Here is a 17,781-nt window from a genome sequence, read left to right as displayed (position 1 = left end):
AAAGGTGGCCGGCTCGTCGGCCGGCACCGTGTAATTTGAGAAACGCTCGCGCACAAATCGCGTCGCCGCCGAGCATTAAATGAGACTTCGGCCACCGCTCGCTCGAAGCGCCGGCTCGAGTCACCTTATGCCACCGCGCTCACGTGTGTGTGTGTGTACGTGTGCGCGCGCGTGTGATGGAAGTGCCGGTGAAGGGGAGGGAGCACGTGGCAAGAGATCGGTCGGTTTTAACGCAAATTGCCGCCCTCTAGAAGGACCTCGCGGCGAGACGCAGCGCCGTTAATGAGCCACCGTTGCAGATTAATTAGGCTGGCCAGCGCGGAACATCTTTTGCGCGGTTTGTCTCTCTCTCTCTCTCTGTCAACACCCACCTCCGCGTCCGCCGCCTCCGCTCCTTCCGTCGTCTGTGGGCCGATTTCTATCCTACAATGTCGTTTTCGGCCTTGTGGACTCGTGCACTTGTGGCTTGTACGTGCGGTATCAGCGCCATCACTTCTTCTTCGTCACTTCTGTGTACTTCAATGCTGTTCGCTAAATGCGTGGCATTGTTTGCTGCGGTCCATAAATCGGGCGGTAGTAGGTAAAGAGAGAGAGAGAGAGAGAGAAATAGAAGAGAGGAAAGGCAGGGAGGTTAACCAGACGCACAAAGGGGAGATACGTTAGAGGGTATATTTCAAATGAAGGAGAAGGTGTGAAATTAACAATTATGGTCAATGTCGATTTTAGAGCCACGTTATGGAATAGGTGCTATTAATATGTTTGCTATTCTTGGCTAAGAAAAAAAAAGAACAAATGCACAATGTGGTTCAATTTTGTTCCGCTTTACTTCTTTCTACCCACTCAGCTGCTAGTATTGTCAGTTTTTTTTTAGTTTTTTTTATTGTCATGACGACTTGTTTTAAGGCATTATATTTGGTGTGCAATATGTGTGGGCAAGTAAGGCACACGTGTTGTACTTGAATTCGGGCAGCGTTCGGTCGTATCGGCAAATTCGATCACTTTCTCCCCAGTAGACTTCTTCAGGTATCTGTTGTCGACTTCCCTTCTTTCCACTTGTTCTCCTTGTCTATTCGGACATCTACCAATTCCCAATTGCGCATACCCAGTGTCTCAAGATAGAGAGAGAGATAGAGAGAAGTTTAATGATACGAAATGCAGAGAGGTTGGCCTGAGCTAAATTCCTCTAGCCACCTACTCGGCAATGGGGGAAGGGGAAGTCGGAACGAAAGAGGAAAGAAAGAGGTGCATCATGGGTGACGATGACGAGAGGAGGAGGATGTGAAACATATGGCAAGCAATCTGGCATGCTCAAAGCCTACAGTCCAGGCCCGTACTTTTTAAAAAGTTCAGTAACGCCTGGATGGCCTTTAAACTGAATTGAACGTCTGGACAAGGCCCTAAAATAACGTCCTCCGACAATGGTGGGCTGTCGAGACGCGTAAGTTCATTGTTCAACTTTTGACGCTCTTCTACGTACTCAGGGCAGTCACAAAGCGCATGACCTGTAGTCTCATTCACCCTGCACAATGAGTGTCTCAGGTTGTCTGTTCGAGCACACAACCAGCGACGGTGCGGCGCACATAAAGTGTCTCAAGTTGCGTAATCGGCGAGGCAGCAGCCGGAACCCGCAAATTGGAGGGAAGAGGAAAGAAAGCACAGCTTTAAAATAGGAGGAAGAAAGAAAGGCAGGGCAGGTTAATCAGGCGCACACACTCGGTTTGCTACCCTCCACTCGGAAAAGAAGATGCAGGGACGAATACAGAGAAGGAAGTGGAGAGGAAGAGAACTAGTGCACTAGTGCGCAAGTGAAGGTGCACTTGATGAGCAGTCACTGACACCTGTCGAGTTGAGGTACACTGCAAGAATGCTCTCGGTACTCTCTACGCCAGCGACGCGCGCAGCGACGGTCCAAGGCAGAAAGAAGCGTCCCGGAGGTCCGCGGCAAAATTTCGTAGCCCTATGAACTACTTGGAATGGGTCGAAGAAATCAGAAAAAAAATGTAGCGAAGCGAGAGAGAAAGCAGAGATAAGAATACAGAAGTATGAACGATGCCGCGTCTTGTGTTCTCGTTGTGGGTAATTACTGCGATGTGTTGGGTGCTTACGTTGTTGACACTCTCAAGAGAAGGATGCGAGAAAGTTAGCAGGCCTGGACACAGACCGCAAGAAACGAACTTCTAAGATAACGACACTTTGGGTGAGACTGCGTAGGCGTATGCACCTTTACCACGACGATACTCACGAGAGACAGCTGCTGTAAGGTTCGGGGAATCGATCGATCAACGCTTTAAGCGAGATCAATTTTTAACCTCTTAATGCGTCGAGCGTACGCGATACAAATGGTTCAAGCGTGCCTGATTCAAACATCGCGTGCTCCTGCCTGGGGACAGTTTATGTGTTGAAATAACTCGCCTTTTATTGCAGCTGTGTATCGACTGCAGTTACTATTCCTTATGAGAGCGCATGCTACCTCTGAACCGCTAGCAGACTGCTTTTAGCGTAGTATATATGTTAGTGTTGTTTGTTATATATAATTATTTGACTGTCAGTCGGAGCTCGTAAAGGAATCTGTTTATTTTCGTATAATTGCGGCGTATAAAGACTTCCAAATGGATTGCTTATAGACTCCTCATTGATGGAAATAGCCAAAAAGTATAAGACCATAAATTCCCAATTTGCGTATACAATTTCTCAGCATCAGTAGAAAAAGGCGTACGTAACTTCTATGCACTGTTAGCTAACTGTTGACAAGGTGTCCTCGATCGATCACTTGTAGCTCTAAAAAAATGTAATGATGAAAACGCCAACCTAATGTGCTAGGAAAGAAGCTCAAGAAGATGCGGTTCTCGTAGGTGCTAGACTCTGTACAGCGCATTATGGCACACTGTCATAACAACTGTATCGGTAAAACCATGTAGGTACATGTTGGCAAATCTAAGTGGCGGTAACTGGATACTAGATGGAGAGCTTGGAAGCAATGCAGTTCTCTCCTCTTTATTTAAATTCTAAGAAAAAAAATGTAATCGCACAACTGCACTAACAGATTTAAAAACTGCCAAATGTTAAACGGAGGAGTTTGACCTTGAACAGAAAATACAAGACATTTCGTCTCCAATACAGGAGTCGTATGCACTATCAGATAGCGTGAAATTGGTGGTGGGCTATGGACGCGCCAATAGATGACGCAGGTAGCGCGCAAAAACGGAACGAAGGCTGCCGTCAATGCGGTTCAGCGGGGCATTAGTCGTTTTAATTAGTTCGTTCACGACGCTCTCGTATGCGAGCAGAAATGTCGCGCACTTTCTCTTCTTTGTGTGCCTGTGTCCTCCTCTTTGCCTTTGACAGTGATTAATTCCGACCAGGCTAGTATTCGGCAAGCCCATTGCTATATTAAGTCAAGCTGGAAATTCTTCATAACAAATAATGCTCGCGACATGCGCTAAAACTTTGAATCGTGTCAATCGCAGCATTTGATTACACAGTGAATGTAATGCTGGTCTTTGAACGCGATGAAAATACCGTTTAACGCAAGCCCCGGCTAGAACGCACGCCAAATCACACTGTAATTAAGAGAGCCGGTGTTTTACCTATTCATTTTGAAAACCGGAAAGCCTAAAAGTGCGGGGCCTTGGCTTCATGCCAGCGCGCTGAGAGCCCGCTATTTAAAGTGCAACTTCGGCAACAAACAGTGGCGCTTGCCACGGTAAGGTTTCCGCGACTGCGTGCTTTGCCGTGCACACGTCGACTTACTAGCGTAACGTCAGGGCTCTCGTCCTTCAAGCCTATTGTATGACGTCACTCCACCTTTCCTTAATGTCACGAATCATATGGAGGCTTTGTCACGCCGCGGAATGTGCTGAAGTCCAACAGCTCGCGTTTCACTTTCTGCCGACTGTACGTCTGCCTTTGTTACGTTGACAAATTCGTTGCGACGAATGAGAAATCAAGAGTGGTCAGATGATTCTTTGGTTGGTCGGTGACAAGTGAGAGCCTCTCGATGTTTACCGTGACTATGGATTTTTCTCTGTTTGTTCAAGCTCGCCAGGGCTAGTAAACATGCTGACACAGTACTCTCTAAACGATCACTTTCGGGTGTACGGTCGCTTTCGTGCGAGATTTTGCGTAGCTATAGGCAAATGACATGTCGGGACCTGTGGGCGACAGTGTTCTGGCACTTTGCCCCGCATGTAATCTTGTCATAGTGACACCCCGTACATGGCGACGCTTCCGGTGCCGATTCGCACGAAATCTCGCGAAAGTGATAGCATCCCGAGAGTGGTAGTTCCAGAATACCGCCCTTCGCTAACATGTGAGCTGGTGAAATGCTGATCGTTTCCTGTGCTTTCACGGTCAAGTTTTCTTGCATGGTCGACGCAGAGACTCAAAATGGCGGCGCGTCGATATGACTATCTCTGTATTTATCTAAACTACAGCAATTTTTTTTTCAGGATCAATAAAAGGATGAACTCACCTTACGCCCATTTCCTTCACCGTTCTGGTGGTTGAAGCTTCCGGTTATCTTTCAGGTGAGTGATCAAGGAGAAGACCGGTGAAGTTCCTCCTAAATGAAAATAAAAAATAAAAAGTGAAAACAAGCGGGGATTAACACATCTACAGATAACGTTGGGGATAGTACACTGGACATTTCGAAACTATAAGACAGGAAATCTGGATGCTACCAGTTAACAAATGGGTAGGTTCAGAAAAAAAAAACGAACCAGGTGTTCCGATGACAATTTTTTTGGTTTTTGTTTTGAACTAGATAGTTATATGAAATGGGACAAGTGTCTGTTCTACCTTGGTTTTATGAAATACGGCGTACAAACATGAAAAAATAAATGACGCGTCACTGAAAGTGAAAAGTTGGTTTGTTTAGATTGACCCCCTTTTGCAAATCTAGCCCCTATCACAAGAGCTAAAACATTGTACCGAGTAATATATATCATGATATTTTAACATCACTTCTCCTGAGTGTGCACGCAAGCTCGGCTCTTTATGTTGCAAGATCGAATAGAAAAATAGGAATGTGGCGAAGTTGGCTCAAAGAGAAAGCGTCTTTGAATTAGCAGAGCACAGCATGCCCGCTCCTGTGGTGGACCTCTAGGCCAAGATACACCAGCGTCAACATGCATGTATTGCAGCGTGATTCCCTTGCCTAACGGCACCGCCTTTACCTAAATAAAAACAAAACTATAAAAAACATGTGATGGAAAGCTTTTGTGAACCGGTTACCGTATTTGCCCTCAGAATGAACACATTTGCTTTCCGCAAATGTTGACGTTAATTTAGCTGTTGGGCTCAATACGAGGATTGGAACAGTACATAGCCATATTTTGCCTCATGGCAGGTTCCGGCTCATCGCCCGTGGACTCGGACGCCACTCCGAGCCCGTAACTGCGAGCGACCCGCCATCGGGACTAGCTTTGAAATTGCTCGGCTGCCACGAAACTGTCACGTGTCTAATGCGCTCACCGTCCGGACCCAACTGCTGTGAAAAGGCGCCTGCTCTATATACCGAAGTAAGCCATGTTGTTATATATACTATGTTATATGTGTGTGTATATGTTATGTGGGGTTACGTTACGAATGAAATGCGTTATATATGCTATGTTTATGCTTGTACTATGTTATATGCTATTATGTTATATGGGTTGTTATGGGCATGTTGTTATATATACCGTCGGCGCCGAATGCGGTCGACCCTGGCTGCGTTAACGATGACGACGCGTGGAGCAGTGACGTCGAGTGACGTCATATGCGGTCCGTGCTTTCCTCTGTAAAAAAAAAAAAAAGCAATTTCTCGATGACAAAAGTAGCGGGGCGGGGGGGAGGAGGTGTCATTACTTGAGTAAACGGGGCAATTAAGTAATCTAAAACGTGTTTTACAGCATAGCGATTACGCGGGTGCATGGCAAAATCAAAAAGAGTGCGGAGACCTCCACCGCGTGACCCAGATGACCCTCGCTACCGGGATGGGCCCAATTTTTCTTCACGCCATCTCCGGGATCAGCCCAGTTTACTGTTGCACTATCCCCAGGATCGGCCCACTTTGCTCGGCGAGAAACCGGCCCGATCACGTCAGCCAAACGTCGGGGAAGAAAGCATAGAAAGCTAAGCTTTAATTAAAGAATTACGAGCTTTAAGGCGTACATTTCTTGCTGTGAGGATATTTAGGTAGCGTTTGTTGTTTGATTGCGTGATTCCGTAGAGAACAGAGCTGACAACTACACATAGGGTAGTAAACATAGCTACCCGAGTTTTTTTAGACCTTATATATTTTTTTAGAAATCGTCTGTGGCACATAGCGTAATTGTTGCTCTTGAGTTCGATTACTCGAAGCGCATGAAAGGCCGTGGGTGTAGGGGAGGGAGGGAGGAAGGCGGGGCGACGCTGTGTTGCGGCGCCAAATGCGTATCTTGCAACCGGGCGAAAGGGGAACTGGCCACTCTATCTCCCACGCGAAAGCAAGAAAGCGGGAAGGCAGCGCGGGAGGGAGGGGGCTTGTACTTTGCCCTGCTGTGGCGGTCGCCCGCACCGTCTCTTAAAAGCGATCGCCACACGGCTCTGACCTTTGTACGCGCTGTGCATTCGCCGCTCAGTTTCCGGTGAAGCGATAGACCGCACGAACCTTCGATCGCTGCGGCGGCTGCGCTTGCTGCCACCGTTTTGACGGTCGTTGTGTGCGGTCATTGAGTGTGATCTATTGATGTTTGCTTGTGCGCGCTGACACCAGGCTTGTTAATTCAGTTAGTAAGCGAATGTGTCCACGTTTATGCAGCCGATAAAACTACTATCCCTACTCCGAATAGATCTCTACTCATTTGCTATCGCAATTGATGATTGGCCTTTCGGGCGAAACTGCGACATTTTTTTTGACAAGCCGCGGTTTTATGCTTTGAAGCACGGAAGTAACTAGAACGCCTACGCATTTCGTCGCACACTCTAAGAATGAATTTCTCGAAACTGGTTTTGTCCTGAAAATGTCTTCCAAGTAGATACATCGCCTTGCGAACACTCAGCTCGCAAGGCGATGCATCCATTTGGAAGACATTGCAATATGTGCGGTGAAGTTTTTATTAGAAAAAGTAACAAATGAACGTGTGTTAATTAGTCGATTGCTTTATGCATTTCAGTTTCTCGCTAAAGTATTGCTCGCCTCTTTGAGTAATCCAGCTGACTGACTAGCATTATGTCATCTGTTGCCAGTCGCCTTTCAATACAAATTCCAATTCAAATTCTTTATTTTCCCAAACAAATTTGGGGGTAGACAGGGCTAAAAGCTGCGGTCTAGAGCTTGACAGAGGCCCGGACACCATATTCAAGGCAGCGCTTGACTTCGACGTGCATTTTTTAAAAATCAAATGTAGTTAAGGAGCGGTTGGTGCCTATATGTGGCGCCGGCTACTCCTCTTCTCTTACGTGATATTTGTCCTCATAAAGTTGTCAAAAATCTCAAAACTGGACTAAGAACCACATGTACAAATATTCACGCACTAAGTCTTAACTGCAATATAAATGGATGCTCACGCAACAGAAGAGTTCACATAACATAAATACTCACAAAACCGAAGTGTTCACACGCAACACATGAGTTCACAAAGCATAAATGTTCACAAAATCAAGATGTTCACACAGAAGATGTTGGGCACTTGCAAATAGGTCCCTCTTCGAATGCCGCGCTCTAAATGCAACAGTTTTTTACGCAGGCACAAATGCTACATGAACACGAAGACACAATAAACATGTAATCAAGAGTGCCTGTTAATAATAACAATGCCAGCAATAACTGATATCTGACTTAGTAATTTTGTGATATTTTTGAGTCCTCCAAAAATTGTACTAAGGCGCGCACAGCGATGTTTTGTAGTTTTTCTGTCGGCCATGGACCCAAAATTTTTCCTATGGATAGTGGTCGTCTATCCAAGCCATGTAGTTTTTCTGAAAGCTTCTTACGGGGAGCGTCATGTTTTTTAGAGTGTAGAAGAAGGTGTTCTATGTCTTCTTCAGCCTCTCCACATAAGCATGTAGCACTATTAGTTTTTCTTATCCTATACAGGAAGCTTTTAGTATAGGCAGTGCCTAGCCAAAGCCTATGTACTGTTGTTTCAACCGATCGGTTAATTTTAAACGGAATATTGAATTCTATTCCAGGATCAATATTATATAATTGAGAGTTCTGCGCATCATTTATGAACCAAGTGTCCTTGGACAATTTACCGCATAGTTTGTTCAATAAACAACGCGCATCACTCATTGCTAGAGGAACTGGTGATAATTCATTCTTTTGATGAGCTGCACGTGCCATGTGATCAGCCGTTACATTTCCTATGATTTCACAGTGACTTGGAATCCACTGAAAAGTTATGTCGTGTTGTAGATCTTTCGCTATGGCGTACGTCTCTGTATTGCGTATGCCAATGTGCTGTTTGTTTTTCTTAAGCTGATTTCATTTAAGCTCAGCAATGAGGCTTGCGAATTACTCAGAACTACCCAGCGAAGAGGTCCTTAATGCTGACATGTGTAACGTAAAGCAGAAAGTATTGAGTAATTACCACGGCGGCTCCACGGTTCTGGCCAACGCCTCCCAAAGAAGTTTTTTTAGGAGGCGTTGTTCTGGCTGACTAGAGGTGTGTCTAGTGCGTTCTTTATTAGCACACGTCACGTCACATCTATCTGGCTGACTAAAGGCGTGGCCTAGTGCATGCGTTATTGGGCACGTCACGGTGCAGCCACTGGAGTGGAGGTGTCGCCACGTCATGAGTCTATATCATGAGCGTGTTCATCACATTCCGAGGTCTACAATCGATATAATGCTTTCGCGTTCCCACACGTAATCCGTAGTGGCTGTCTCTGCCGAATTCTTTTTCTTTTACTTGTTTCCTCTCAATCATGGAACGCTCGAGGCGCATTGCGCTGTTATTGCCGCCCGCGCCACTGTCGTGCTGTCCACCGACGGCGCATGCGCGCCTCTCGCGGCGCAGATTTAAAGGATTTTCATAGACGCAGAGTGCGCTTGGTTGCAAAAACGACGGAGTGAAGTGGACGTACCGTCAACGCTACGCTGAATCGCCTCGGTTCCGGGGCCATGGCCGCGTTCTACCTTTCCCTGCTGGCGCGAGTGTTGTGCGCACGCACAATATATATATATATATATATATATATATATATATATATATATATATATATATATATATATATATATATATATATATATATATATACTAAGCGCACTAGGTTTCGCGTCGAGCTAACGTTGCGTAATGCTTCACTCGGCGCCGACTAACGCCCACGGTTTCCCGCCGATCTTTGCTCACGCACCATTCAGGGTGTGACGCCTGCAACGCCACTGGCGACTCTCATATCGCCAATGTTGTAGGGAGCCTTAATGCAACGCAGCGTTGCATGTAAGTGTGCTGCCGTAACGTGCTGCCGTAACGCCAACGTGCCGCACCCACGTATAGTTAGAATCAAGTAAAACCTCCTTGGTTAGAACCCCTCCGAGGACTTTTAGCGCAATGCTGAGCCTTGCTACCGCATCCAACGCTTCGCCCTTCGGGCGCAACTGTAAATTTCTTTTGTCTTAGGACTATCTTCCGAACTGCCTCGGATAGCACGGCTAAAGGCGAACAGTTGCCCAACGGCACCTTGACGCCCTTACAGCTGTGGCATTAAGGCAGAAGCAGTCCATCAAGGTACAACACATGAAGCGCGTGAAACCCGTGCCGTCCTAGTGTGCGTATTTCTCGGCAGTTCTTGTGAATGCACTTTACAACAGACAATGTGCAGCAAGATTATGTCAGCTAAAACAATGAAGCAAGATCACGATATAACACATCCGCAAATACTTTTTTTTGCACGCTAATAGGAGTTCCATCAATGTGTCCTTCAGATTATTCGTTGACATCTAGCTGCTTTTAACAACTACGAGTATAGCAGCATGCGATTAACAGTTAAAAGGTAAACTTAGAGTTTAGCTTTTGTTCCCCATATCTTGTTCTCGACCATGGCTTGGATATCGTTTTTATTCTTAAGTTGTACACACTTTCCTTGGTTGCATACTTGAATACAAATAATGATCTATCTCTTTGATGTTGTCGTAATACTTCTAACATTAGCTTTTGTCCACAAGCTCTCGTTATGTTTAGTGTGTTGTCCTTGCTTTAGATAGGCGCAATGCATTCTCTATGACTTAGGCTACCTATTGCCCGCAGTGCTCGACATTGTAACGTTTCTAACGAGCCTAGGCTTCTCTGTTTTGTAGTCGAACGTACTAGAAAACAGCGTGAAAAGCGAGAGTGTATAAGTGAAAAGTATATTTGGCGCTCCACGGGGAGTTGAAGAAGGCGTCTGAACTTGTTCAGTGTGACAACAGCGCGTGATATGTCAACTTATCAGTATGATGTGACTACGATAAGCCGTCGTGGAATGTGATTTCAAGAAAGCTATCAGTTGTTACCTTTCGAGTACCACTATTATGGAAAAGTAAACGCATGTTTATGGGGGATCTAAGTAGCACCCTAGATTTGAAAAGTAAGCACTTTCGTTTATTTTTCTTAACTTCCGCTTGCAGTTATTTGGTTGTTATTAAACCACAAGGCCAGAACCAGTAGCCAGTCGTTTGCCTGTTTGTAAATAGCGCATGCATCTTTACCATAAAGAAAAAAAAAAGGGTGGCGCATTGATCTTTCGGAGATCAGTAGCGGCTTTAGTGCAATGAGCAATCTATGTTATGGCTGGTGGGTAATCGTTGATGCTACATTTCATATAATTATTATTATGAAAGCGGTACACACTCAGTGACAAATACCCAGTTACCTCTACCGAGTGGCGCATGTTCGCATCAAAGATGCTTATCGCGTTGGGGTAGAAGAGGTTCATTGTAAAGCCCTACGTATACCCATATATATATATATATATATATATATATATATATAGTTACGTACCCAGTGGCGCAAGTTGGTTGGACGATTGGTTGTGAACCCAGGTCCCACATTACAGCAGCCCCCGTGCTTCATCCATTTGACCATGGACTACCTAGTCATCGAAGTTGGTGGGCAAGAGGTTAGGCGCGGACATAGATACATAGAGACATACCGCAAACTGCAGTAAGTTGCCAAAGAATGCTAATAGCATTAACATTGCGTTTGCGTCGTCTTCGTAGAAGATTATCTTAGAGCGGTCCTGCACATGGCGGACGACATTCGTAACCAGTAGAAATAAGACCAGCCCTAATGCAGATCCTTGTTGTAGCCCATATTTAATGTATCCAGTTTCCGACTAATCTTCACTTCTGACTGTCAACTGACAACTGCTAGGAAGATACTACTTTAGTAATGTTAAAGTAACACCACGTATTCTACAAAAAAGGGAGTTTATTTTCTTTTTAAAGGATGTCATCTTGGACACTGTCTAAGGCCCTTTAAAAATGGAGAAATATTCACGAAGTTAACATTTTCTTTCTGATGCTATCAATTACTTGTTCTTTCCTCATAACATGGCATTTTCAGCTGATTTATTTTTGTGAAAGCCATATTTCTTCTGGACTATACTGTTGTGCGAGGTAAGAAACCCTGTGTGTCGCCAGTTATGGTAGTCTCAGCAATTTTTTTGCGAAAACGGAGAGACTCAAGATATGTTTTAGTTTAGATTATTTACTGAAACGCCTTTGTAAACAACCGTGACTCGAGCTACGTTGTGTTTCTTTTTTTTTGAAGATGTGGCTTGAGAGAATGAGGTTGCAATTATATCCTAATGATTACTTGGCTAACGGCATTTGGTAGCGTTACTTTAACGTCGCAAGGGCCAGAAGCACAGTTTTCCTTTACGTCCTGCGCTATACAAATACATTTCTCCATACCAGTACATTTAAAGCTCTCAGGCGCTGTCATTAAAATATTGCTGAATAAGACTTGCAGCTTTTTGCGTTAAGGAGAGAGAGAGATAGCTGCATTCTACCAATTGCAGGAAGGGGAATTTAAAATTATGGCCTCGCAGTAAAAAAAAAAAAAGGAGAAAGCAAAATCGGAAATCTAAAGTTTAAAAAATTAAACAAAAATTTCACATATTCATATCTATGCGTCAAAAAAAAAACAGATATGGCTATCGAGCGTCTACGGACCACAGCGTTCTGGCACTGTGTCAACTGCGCTGAGACAGCTTGCCGGAAACGCTGTCGGCCGTAGATGTCGACGCGTCCGGCGCTATGTCTCGTGAAACCTCGGGAAAGGGGGAGTGTCTCCGAAAGTGGTGTCCCGAGATTACTGCCCCGGCACAGCCGTGGCTTCGCGCAGTCGCAGACTCGACGTGGCAGGGTTCTGCTTTGAATTCGAGGCATAATTTTTCTCATAGAAGGCAAACCTAAAAACAATGGAGGACCCTCAAGTTTCGCCTTTCAGGGTGGGACGCGACAGCGTTCGAAGATCCCCGACTGCTTCTCACGCTTCCCGGCAACTGCAGCTTATGTAACCGCAACGTTTACCGCCAAACGCTGGCGGCGAACGCTGTGCACGCAGGCGAGCTTTCTGGTAGAAACGTGGCCGCTTACGTGGGCCGATCCCAGAGGTAGCTAGTGCGCAGCCGCGCCAAATAAATGACATCATTTTCGAGTGTCTGTTATTCTTTCCCACTTTTATAATGTCTGTATGAGAAGTTTTAACGTAAAAGGCATGCGCTGTCGGTGTTTGGTTTCTTGACGTTTGTTTGTGGGCAGTCATTCTCAAAATTCCGGGCAATAACTTTGCTAAGAATGTAAGACAAGGTACGAGCAACCTTAATGATAAAATGGTGTGGCAATATAACCCGCATATACCGCATGCCATGTAGCAAGGTGTGGCATATACATATACCTAAATATGTACGGAAATGTTCTCTCACGGGATGCCGAACCCGGACACCGACACCGGATTTTCTCCGACAAGGGGCCCTTAACGATGTCACGTTAGTAGTGGTAGGTGGGTTCCCCATATCGTCTCGTTTCGGTCCTCATGAACTTATGGTCGGATGGTGGGGATTTAACCTATGCCTCCGGGAGCAACAACCAGACTCTCTTACCGTTCGATGACAAGGTCCGCATCCACAATCGCAACCAGACAGCTTATTTTGAGCCAACGACAACGAGCTTCTCGAGAATTTAAGGGGACCGTATGCCCGTAACTCTACCGGGATTCTTGGTTGCGTCATACCGCATAGCTAACAGTTGCTTACAAAAATTAAACCCGTGCGTGAGCGCCCATTTTTATTATGTCACAGACGCAGGGAAGGAACGCGCGAATAATACTAAGCTTTTACACTGTCTATCGTGTGCGTCACGCGCATGCTCACAAAAGTGAGAGCGTATCAGTTCCTTTCCTTCTCCCTTCGTGGCAGATGGCGCTTTGAAACCGCACGGTCTTTGGAATCGGTAGCCTTTCCTCGTAGCCGATAGTGCTACATAGACGACATTGTACCGCCTTCGCGATTGGTCCAGGTCATAACAGAACACGTTGTAAGATTTCTTCGCCCGAGTAGTCGTTTCGTTAACTTGGTGTGTACCAGAATTGCCATAGTTTGACAAGAATGTATGACGAACATAAATGATGGGTTATGACATCAATGCCATGGCACGCGTTTCATGTAGGTCATGAAACAGCCGCCTACGTCTTGTTGCTCTCATGGTCGTTTCCTTAACTTGGTATACGCTCCAGGCACACTTCTTCGCATAGCATCGACTCCCACGGGGCGTGGGATCTGCCGGCTTTTTTAGATAGTCAACTTTCCTTAGCTTGTTCCTCAGTTATGCGCCACCGGTGTCGTTGGTGGCGCCGCCGTTTGCGGAGCAGAGCTTGGCAGCGCACCAAGATCGTTAAATGTCTGTGCGAAGAAATGTCTGTGTGTCCATTGGTGGACGAGCGCGCGCTTCGACCAGAGAGAGAGGAAATTTCGATTCTCTGCAACACCACTAGATGGTGTTGCCCTTAGTGCATCACGGGCGTTATTGCAGTGTCGCATTATCGACACTGCGCAGTATCGTGCAAGTTTTGTCGCCTAGCTGTCATGCCTCGCCTTTCGTTTCCTGAGTCGGTGGTGGCGTGCGCGTTTGCCGCCGCGTTGCGACACGAATATCGGGAAGGAAGCAGGGCTTTCAGACCCCAAAGCCGTTCAGCAAGTTCGAGGTCTGGAGCAAGAACACCCATCCCGCACCAGAGCTAAAGCATCGACATTCGCGTTACTGATTCACGACTGTCGCGTGAACTTGTTTTTTTGCATTTTTTTCGAGTTGACAGTGAACTTAAGTTGTCGGTTTAATCGTGTAAGAAGATCGCAGTCGGTAGTATTGAAAAAAAAAGAAGGAATAAGTAGTTCTGACGATTGCTGGTGTCCATGTGTTAACAATATTTGGCTACACGCATCATCATAAGAGCCAGCATCATCATAATCATAATCATCATCATCGTTATCAGAGCCACAAATAAAATAAAACATAATATTTGTCCTGAACGAATGCGAGCCAAATCACAGAACGTTCCAAGTACCACCAATAATCGCCCCTACTCTTTCGAACCTTTACAGTGCCAGGTTTTCTTCGGGTAGTCTTGGTATAAAACACTTCAGACGCCACCATATCAGTTTCAAGGTTATCGATTGCCGTAGCCTCGCCATGTTTGCGTTAGTCCTTTCGGGTTGATGCTTGTAACGTACGTGTCCTCAGTTACCAAGAACCTTTGCCTCGAAGCCAACTACAAGTTAGTTAGGTTAGGATACAATCGAAACGCAGAAATACTTTACGTTAGGCATAGAAATGCCATTGGCAAGTGTTGCGCCGATTTGAACAAAGTTTGTTCGATTTAAATAAAAAAAAACTTAAGAAATCAGATTGTAGCAAGCAGAAATTCGTGCTAGGGCCTTGTATTTAAAAAGGAAAACGCAACGAAAAGTTGACAAATTCGTGATTCGGAACCAAAATACTTATTGTAGTTCGGTCAATTCCACCTGTTAGAAAATCCAGCAAGGACACATTTTGATATACGAGTCCTACAGCTCGCGTAAAATTTGTAGAATGTTTACGAGGATTTTGCAGAAGTCACACTTTCAAATTAGCGGTATGTTTCAGAGCCATGTATAATGCAACAATATCGTACACTTTACACGTCTCGTTGGGAGATTTTTTGCCGAACTGTGGTATTCTTTTCTAATTGAGTTATAGATTTGTAAAGGTGATGCCGGAATTTGAAAATTTGATACCTTCAATTAAAAAGACAACAACACTGACGACCTTATTGATAAATCTACCATATATTGATAGATCTTCACTTGTTAACCCGAATAGCATTAGTGGCCTTATACTAGTTTTCCTTCAGGCAACCTAGTTATTAGTTATCTAGATATCCCGCCAAAAATGTGGCCCGATGCCGAAGGTATAGTGAAGTCTAAAAAATGGGCCGTTCACGTGGTTTACTGGCCACTAGGTATGTGGGGCTCTTCAGTAAACCTCGTTGACGCCAACGTGGGTCAACGCGTATGTGCCGCTGGGTACGCGCGTACTTCGCGGCGGCGCCACCATGTGTCGCGACGAGTCCAGGTAGACGCGCGAGGGAGAGGAGTCCGGTTGCAGTTCGCGCCTCACAGACGGTTGCGTACGCTTGGGCAGTCATCGCAGACGAGTTGTGCCCCAATGTTTTCTTTCGAAGCCAACAAACTTCGTCAAATTATGCGCGGCGGATGGTGAGCGAAACGATTTTTGTCCCCCTGTTTCCCTGTGTTTGCAGACGGGAGATGCCGCAGTGATGCTTCCTCTTAACGACGTACACAGCACGTGGCACGAATCACTCCATCCCGTTAGCGCTTTTCCGGTGGGCGGGGGCGCGTTCTCATTGTCTAGGACACAATTAACTCTCGGGCTGCGCCTCCAGGTCACATGTACAGCCAAGGCTGGCGCTTCGCAAACAATGACGCTGACGGTCCCGTATTAGGCGCCGCGAGCTCGCCATTAACATGTGGGACGTCTTTCTTCGTCGGCGAGTGTTCGGTCGCGTCCCCCTCGGTGGCCTCGGAACAATTGTGGGAAACCTAATCGCTGGCTGGGAGGATTTGTCAACAGGCGTATAGAGGCTAACTCCATACGCAGACGTGAAGCGGCCGCGCACGAAGTCGCTGAGCGTATACGAAGTGAGACGCGTGTTAAGGCAAAGAATGTGCCAACAGGAAGGTGAATTCGCCGACCAGCTTTACACTACACTACCACTGCTGTAACTATACTGGATATGCCTTTAGCACGGTGGTTTCACCGACTAGCAGGCACTAGCTACGAGAATTTCAGATTTATTACAGTAATGTATGTACATTTAAACAGGTGCAGAATAAGTAGCAAGATCGGGTGTCCTAAAACTTAAAAAAATGCTGTCGGGGGACACACTATTAAAAAATAAAAATAATGTTATATTTTAACATGCAGCAGTCAGTTGCTTAAAGACATTATACCTAATTTAAACGGAACTTTTTACACAGCCAAGCATCGGGTTGTACAGAAACATCGTTAGCAAAATAACACAGCTAAGACGAAAAAAAAGACGACGAACGAGTGAGAGAGAGAGACAGAGCAAAAAATTAAATAAAATAAATAAAACAACAAACATAACTAGAACAATAAGATGCGCAGTAATCTTAACCAGGTATATTTTCTAACAAGCTTTCTATTTGCTAAAAAAGTAAAAAAAGCAAAAAAAAAGACAACGAATGCAATGAGAAACGAGATTTGATTTCACGTGAAATGCTATTCCAGATCGATATCTCGGCACGAAATACGTTTTGCTTCACGTAGCTCTAGCTTTTCGGACTCGTAAGCTTTGTCGCTCTGCAAATCTGATTTTCTTATTATTCAGAAGATTTTAAACGGTGAAACATTCAACAGTTATCTCTTTGTGTAGAAGACGAAAAATGAAGATTGATAGCTTATGACAAAACAACTCATAGAGAGAATTTCCCAACTCATACAGAGAATTCTCCCACTCATATGAGAATGAAATATAAATGGGCTAAATTTCATAAGTCTTAGCCTGGTTTTGTGAGCCTGGAAGGGATTTGACGCGTGTTTTAAATATGTTGCCCCAGGATTTCACGCAGTAAGAAATATTACTATGAACGTTAGCTTATTAAGCGATAAAATAATGGGATGTAAGTAGAAATGTGTTATAATAATTACATAAATTCCAAACGAATCTTTCTGAAGCCGCGATGTGGAATGAAGATTAAATTTGAGGTGCCTATTAAGGTTCACACCAAGGAACTTTATACTGTTAGACAAAGGTATACAAGCCAGAGTCCTTTGTTAGACAAAGGACTCTGGCTCCATGCTCGCCGGACTGTGACGCTTATATAGCACATCACCGATGATCGTATGGCCAGAGGCATTATATATGCGCTCTTCGATAGTTCATTTAAGTTTTCGTTTTGTGTTGGTATTGGCCGTAATTCATTTCGCTGCAGAAAGCAGTAACGTAAGCTTTTTGCGTGTCTGGAAGCGGTTATCGTATGACTGAATGAATGTTTGATTTGTTTGAATGAACCTGGAATTGTTGGCAGCTATTGTACTGCCGCATGACTACTTCTGTTAAAAAGGTAATCAGTGTAGTTTTCACAATTACTTGCCTATTACTACCTCGGATCATATTATAATGCAATAAAAGCAATCACCGGAAAGTTGCTTAGTTATCCCATCTACGCACACTTTTACCCTGACCTGACAGACCCACACTGCTCATTATGTGGGTCCATAGCCTCCTTAAATTATATTCGCTGGGACTGCAG

General features: G+C 45.1%; 2 long non-coding RNA genes across 2 annotated transcripts in view; one reads left to right on the top strand and one right to left on the bottom strand.

The window, feature by feature from the left end:
* Positions 1-5,409, top strand: part of LOC125941393 (uncharacterized) — a 96,239-nt gene extending 90,830 nt beyond the window's left edge. The window contains exons 3-4 of the long non-coding RNA XR_007464233.1: positions 4,449-4,530; positions 5,348-5,409. This is a non-coding gene — a long non-coding RNA (uncharacterized LOC125941393). The remainder of the gene's footprint in view (positions 1-4,448; positions 4,531-5,347) is intronic.
* Positions 1-17,781, bottom strand: part of LOC119433166 (uncharacterized) — a 169,624-nt gene that overhangs the window by 54,400 nt on the left and 97,443 nt on the right. Inside the window, exon 2 of the long non-coding RNA XR_005188290.2 lies at positions 4,472-4,561. This is a non-coding gene — a long non-coding RNA (uncharacterized LOC119433166). The remainder of the gene's footprint in view (positions 1-4,471; positions 4,562-17,781) is intronic.

This window comes from Dermacentor silvarum, chromosome 11 (assembly GCF_013339745.2).
Source record: "Dermacentor silvarum isolate Dsil-2018 chromosome 11, BIME_Dsil_1.4, whole genome shotgun sequence".
Lineage (NCBI taxonomy): Eukaryota > Metazoa > Arthropoda > Arachnida > Ixodida > Ixodidae > Dermacentor > Dermacentor silvarum.
Note: the sequence above shows the minus strand (reverse complement) of the source record. Positions and strands in the feature narration are given on the sequence as shown.